This window comes from Cornus florida, unplaced genomic scaffold (assembly GCF_030987335.1).
Source record: "Cornus florida cultivar Cherokee Brave unplaced genomic scaffold, ASM3098733v1 CherokeeBrave_3.0.0_Hap2_Chr05, whole genome shotgun sequence".
Taxonomy (NCBI): Eukaryota; Viridiplantae; Streptophyta; class Magnoliopsida; order Cornales; family Cornaceae; genus Cornus; species Cornus florida.
The window spans coordinates 37,292,309-37,299,113 of NW_026775575.1; the positions used below are offsets into that span (position 1 = coordinate 37,292,309).

A 6,805-nucleotide genomic window follows, 5' to 3' on the forward strand; every position below is an offset into this window, starting at 1 on the left:
CTACATGCATATATAATATTGTTATGATGTTATGCTCGTACAATTTATTAATGGCGATTAAAGACTTAAAAGTTTAGTTTTCAATTTCAGAATATATGTTTTTACAAGTTTATTAACGCTTTTAAAACTTTTCCTCTTTTGTCCTAATAATGTAGGTCTTTTTTCGAAAAGAAGAGAGATGATTAGAATGGGTGGAGTAGGAAAAAATAAAATAGGTCTCTTTTGAAGCATGAGCATCTTCTGTCATGGACTCCAGCAGCTCAAAAGTTCTGGAAAGTATTTGTGAACTCAAGAGGTGTGAGAGATTTCGTGTAAAACCCCATTAGAGAGATCGAGAAACTGTGTATATATCGAATTGTGCAGGTTATATGCAGCACAAGTTAGAGTAAATTACAACACTAAAAATAAATAATCAATATATATAGTCCACTTTGAATATATATCCATATAAATTTGTTCCTTTTTTTTTTTTTTTTGGTATTTAAAATAATTGCATAATTTAAGTAGGAATTTACCTAGCCAAAAACTTGACACAATGGAAGTAAATACAAACTACAAGCATGTAACTCATGACACCCATCATGAAATTATTGCATGCACACTTGTTACTGTTCTAATTTATACTTCTTTAAATATATGTTCTTTTGCTTTATTAGTGGGTGGGTAATAATTACTACTAAATACTTTGGAATTAAGTACTGCTAAAATTGGATCTATTTTTTTTTTTTTTTTGTCTCTTTTTTCTTTTTTGTTAGTTCCATGAGAGTGTGGGCCAATTACCTTCTGGATTGGGACCTGGCGACTCAAATCCCTACCACCAGACCATCCACTGGCCCAATTTGATTTATTGACTAGTTGGGCCAGACAAGAAGTTTATTTATGCAAACTAGTATAGTAGCCTAGGCCTGGTTAAATCTCCCACAGTATCATGCTTGTGGACGTATTGTTATTTTATTGGTCAACACCCGAGCCCTTTTGACGTTAAAGGATTTTTTTTTTTTTTTTTTTTTTTTTTTTTTTTTTTTTGCCCCCTTTCCTCCTAAGTTGTTTTAGTTATTTGAGTTCAATGAAACACTTCTATAAAAGGAAAATTTAAAATTTAATTAAATTTCTAGGGTAGTTTATAAATATGTTATAAAAAAAATTTTGGGTGAAAAATTCACTGACCATGACTAATTATTAGTATATAATGAGACATAACTTCTTAGTTTATGAAAATATTTAACTTTTAATTTTTAATCAATAGTCTAACAATATCAGCCTCTTATTTCCTAAAGAGATGTCAGAGGGTTCAAGTCTCGAAAGAGAAGTGTGTGTGAGTACCACCAATTAAAAAAAATTTTAAAAAAAATTAATTAATTTTTCCCAATTGCACAGAGCTTTGATACCATGTTTTAATTGTTTTTACTTAAATTTGAGAATTGTTAAGCTCAGTGGATATCATGGAAATAGAATGGCATTCATTGGATTAAATATCTTCTTTCTTTTTTTTAATGAATGATTAAATATCACTCAAGAGTCATCTATTGTGCTTAAAAATATAATGTCAAACGTTATTCTTCTTCTTTTTATAATTATAATAAGAGTAGGTAATCTATCTGATTTTCATTCATTCATTCAAAAAAAAAAAAAAAAACTCTTTAATGACATTTTTAAACTAATCATTATATTTTTCAAACTTTGAACACTTTTTTACTAAATATGTTTTAATATTTTTACTTTCAAAAACTTTGCAACAAATAAACGTTATCAAATATGTTTTTCATAATTTAAAATAATTACATAATTTAAGTAAAATTTACATAGACAAAAACTTAACACGGTGGAAGTGAATACAAACTACAAATATGTAAACTCATGATACTCATCATGAAATTATTGCATGCACACTTGTTACTGTTACATTTTATACTTCTTTAAATATATGTTCTTTTGCTTTATTAGTAGGTGGGTAATAATTACGACTAAATACTTTGGAATTAAGTACTGCTAAAACTGGATCTATTTTTTTCTCTTTTCTCTTCTTTTTTGTTATTTCCATGAGATCGGCCTTGTGAGCCAACTACCTTCTGGATTGGGACCTGGTGACTCAAATCCCTACAACCAGATCATCCCACTGGGCCAATTTGATTAATTGACTTTCTCGGACCAAATTAGTTGGGCCAGACAAGAAGTTTGTTTATGCAATCCAGATACGTTTTGTACATGCACTGAGTGTGAAGGAATCATCACACAATTTTTGTATTGGTTTTTCATTTATAAATTAGCATTTTTTGTATCACCGACCTAAATGGTAAGGATATTTAATTTAGGAATATATATATATATATGAGCATCTCCAACCTATATATATATATATTGTGTAAATTAGATGTGTCAATCATAAATTTTAAAAAAAAAAAAAAATTAGATTATTTATTTTTAGCTTCAATAGGTGTTTTATACCATTTGTGTAAAAATATATCCTTCAATAATAACCACTCCCGTGTCATGACAAAATCCTACATAATTTTTACAAACATACTTAATATAGTTTGATTCTTTAATGGGATGAGAAAGAAAATTTATTGTAAAAAAATTGTGTAAAATATTTTACACATCAGTAAAATGACAGAGTATCTTAACAGACGACCGTATCTATGATAGTGTATATTTTACCCATAACAGTATTTTATGCTCTTAGCAAAAGGATTTAAATGGTAACCAGTAACCTAAATTCAGTATCATTCTTGCTTATTTTATTGCTCAACACCCGAGCCCTTTTGACATTAAAGGTGCTTTAGTTATTATTATTATTATATCTTTTTTCCTAAGCTATTTTAGTTATTTGAGTTCAATAAAACACTTCTATAAAAGTAAAATTTAAAATTTAACTAAATTTCTAGGGTAGTTTATAAATATGAAAAAAAAAAAAAAAAATTGGGTGAAAAAGTCAGAGCATAACTAATTATTAATAAATAAATAAACTAATTATTAATATATATGATAAATATAAAATGTTTCATTATTCATAGGGATTTGTATTCACTTGCAACAGCTGTACTTTTCACCACCTGCGCAGTCTAAAAAAACACTGGTAATTCAATTTCTAAAAAAACTTACCAACGTTGCGTTCATATAAGGCTGGTGTATCCCGTTTTAATTTTTTTTTTTATTTCCCCTTTTATAGTTACCTGTTTATTTGTTTGCTCCTTTATATTTGTCTATTTGTTTCATGAACATTTGTTCGCTGCCAATTTGTTCAATTATGTAGCTTTATTTAATTACACCGCTTGAATCAGTTTTCATCTTCAGGGGAAACAAGGAAAAAATCTAAAAGCCCAAAATGAATATCAACGTGATCCTTAGGAACTACTCTCTAATAGAAAGTTAAACTTGCCAAAGAATGTAAAAGAATATATATGTATATATATATATATGGAATCAGAAATGCATTGAATAGTTTAAAGAAAACTACTTTGGAATTGAAGAATATGTATGTGCCTTGGACAATTATTCACATACATTTGTTCCAAGCATAAGGATTCAAGTAAAGGGTCTTTACCATCAGATTGAATGCGAAAAGGTCCCATCTCTTCAGCACCTCCATACGCTACAGATGAACAACCAGGCCCTCCATTGAGCCACAACACAAGGCTTTTGGTATAGAAAACCCAGGCTGGTTTTGGTATTGTGTCAAACGAGTAGCAAGTGCATGTACATGAATGAGCTTCATGGATGGTCCAAATAATAGGTACAGACTTGAAAGGCTCCTGCACGAGGCTGTCAAAAATAAAGTCTTTCATGTTAACTTAATAAGGACATTGTCAGCAGAATCAACTCTAACCTATTAGCTAATATTAGGAAGAAACAGATAAAAGCAAAGTAATCATGTCAGAAAAATTGTATTATCACATATGAATGAGCTTCTACAGAAGCATATACAAGAACATACTTGCTACCGCCAAAAAAAAAGATTTTGCATTTTGATTGACCCCAAAAATGCTAATGCATCAGCTTCTGCATGAAATACTTTTGGGGTTGGATTGACAATTAAATTGCACAACTATTAAATTAGTGTCTTCAGCATAAGGAATAATCTGGTTATAAAATAAAATGATATAGCTTACCAAGGACAAATTCCACTGGCTTCCAGAGAGTTTACGAGTATACCATCATAGCTGCAAAAGGCATATACCATGATCAGAAAGACCTAAAATTATTGCTTTAATAAGCCAAATCAGTCTCATCCAATCTGTAAAAAAAAATGTATAACATGCAAACTACCAATAATGATATCGTATCGACTATACACTAGCATTGATGAGATATTCACCAACGGGCTAGTGGCCTAGCGGTATCAGCCTCTTACTTCCCAAAAGGAGGTCAACGGTTCAAGTCTCAGTAGAGACGTGTGTGTGAGTACCAACAATGAAAAAATATAAAAAAATAACTGATGAGATATTCAAAAGTGTTTAAATTATTCTTTATGCAAAGTTACATGAGACTAGTTGATTGTTCCCCCACAACACACAAAAAATAATGAGATTACTGAAAAATACAATGACGCAAGGACCAAGGACACCTATATAGCAGCAAAAGAACTGAACAGACTGTTATTAATGCTAGAAGGAAAGGAAGATCCTAAGTTAGTTACGATTTCTAACAGTTTAGTGATTAATTTAAGTGTAGAAGTTCACATACATGAGAATCATACGATAGCCAATCTACAATGATCTCCATCTTCCCACCAGTTCCATGATTTTGACTGGAACTCCAATGTTTCTCCAAACAGCATGCACAGGACCATCTTCAAGTGAGTAAACCTGCAGACATAAAAACAAATGATACTTAAAGAGGACTATATTTATCTCACTGAATGTTACCTGAAGAAAATTGCACCAAATAACTTAAACTTTTAACAAAAGAGAGCTTAGATATAATTTTTCTTAACGTGAGGAATGGGCCAACAATTGGGTTGTGAGTTATCCCAGTTGAGACTTGAGATTATGACTTCTGCAGGAGGATTTCCCCTCCTTTTTGAGAGTGTTTGTTACCCTACCCTGCATTTTCCTCAATTAAAAAAGAAAAAGTTCTCCAAGTATCATATCTAATAACATAAGGGAAAACTGATGTGTTCGCATTACATAACCCCTTTGTCACAAGGTAGTTTGCATGTCAATAGTAAAAACCCATTTCCCACCGAAATCATTTGTTGTGTGTGTTGTCATGTGACCCAAGTAAGATACCTTAATCTCCAATTTTTAACTTTATTAATTGCATGAGTACTCTCAAATAGAAAGCATTATTAATGAAGCAGAAGATATTCAAGATTCATGAACAAAGACACATGTTATGATTAATGAACTAAGCAGAAAACATTCCAGAATAATGAATGAAAACACACGGTCAACAGAAACAAGCATACACTATGAGAGGACACTTCAAAATAATTCAATTCTGACTCCCTCAGTCTCAGACATCTAAATTTGAACTTTAAACATATAAATAAGTGAAAATTGCGACTACCACAACTTTGTAACCAATCTCCCGCAATGCAACTGCAACACTAACCATCAGTATCTGCAGCGGATCAACCAGTAAATGCGCAAACACCTACACATAAGAATAGAAAAAGAATAACTAAAAACACAAGAAAAACAAGCAAAAACAGTTAACAAGAAACTTCCCAAGAATTGAAAAGGAATGAATAAAACACAAGAAAAAGAATCAAAGCCCAAGAAACAAATAAACACATTCAACATGACAATCCATGCGATTAACAGCTGAAAATCAAACACATTCATAAGAAACGCATTGCAAAAGAAAACAAGATTGACAGGAAATAGGAATACATACCAATGCTTAGAAATCCCAATTTCAATGAACAATAGCAGAAACCAAGCATCAAGTACATGAAGTACCTTTGATCTTGTATGAAAGTTCTTCAGATACAAGGGCTCCAAATGCATAATAGTGTCTAGTTGAGACAGAGTAGATTTTCATCCTTGCTTCTTCCTCGCTGAAAAACACAATAGGCACAAACAATAATAAATATCAAAAAAAATTAAAACAAAACCCATACATACAAGTTAGCAGTTGCAGAAAGAGAGAGGGGGGCAAGCTTGAGAGTTGAGAGACAGCGGCTGAAGCTTGCGAACGGCGAACCCGAACTGGAACAGCGGGCGATAGAAACTGAAAGATATGGGTTTTGATTTTTTGAACAATCTGGCATATCAGATATAAGTTTTGATTAGGTAATAGGTTTTGAACTTTTGATTCTTGCAGACAGATAGATAAACTGAAATATATGGGTTTTGAACTTCTGATTCTTGTAGATTTTCTAGTTAGCAGTTGCAGAGAGAGAGAGGGGGCAAGTTCAGAGTTGAGAAAAGAGAATAGAGATGGAGGCAATTGGGGAGTTGCAGAGATAGACAGGGGGCAAGTTCAGTGTTGAGAACGAGAATAGAGATGGAGGCGATTGGGGAGTTACAGAGAGAGAGAGGGGCCAAGTTCAGAGTTGAGAACGAGAATAGAGATGGAGGGGCGCAATTGGGGAGTTGCAGAGAGAAGGGGGGGGGGGGGGGGGGGGAGGGGAAGTTCAGAGTTAGAGACCGAGAATAGAGATGGAGGCGATTGGGGAGGCTGAAGAGAAACCATGGGATTGGTAAAGTTATAAATAAATGGTAAATTAAGGAAATAGTAAAGTGAAATAATATTAAAGTGCCCACTTACCAACGTTTTTTTTTTTTTTTTTTCGGTAAGCACTGATTAAACACTTTTTTACTAAAATGTTTTAATAATTTTACTTCCAAAAACATTGTAA

The 6,805-nt window shown here is 32.2% G+C and overlaps 1 long non-coding RNA gene across 2 annotated transcripts; it reads right to left on the reverse strand.

Moving 5' to 3' along the window:
• Positions 1-3,442: 3,442 nt before the first annotated feature.
• On the reverse strand, positions 3,443-6,561 carry LOC132306293 (uncharacterized). 2 transcript variants are annotated; one of them, XR_009481908.1, is made up of 5 exons: positions 5,904-6,561; positions 5,509-5,595; positions 4,684-4,805; positions 4,110-4,160; positions 3,443-3,762 (listed from the first exon to the last, which is right to left on the reverse strand). It is a non-coding gene; the product is annotated as an uncharacterized LOC132306293 (long non-coding RNA). The 2 variants fall into 2 exon arrangements; XR_009481909.1 differs by having other exon boundaries at positions 5,839-6,561.
• Positions 6,562-6,805: the final 244 nt, after the last annotated feature.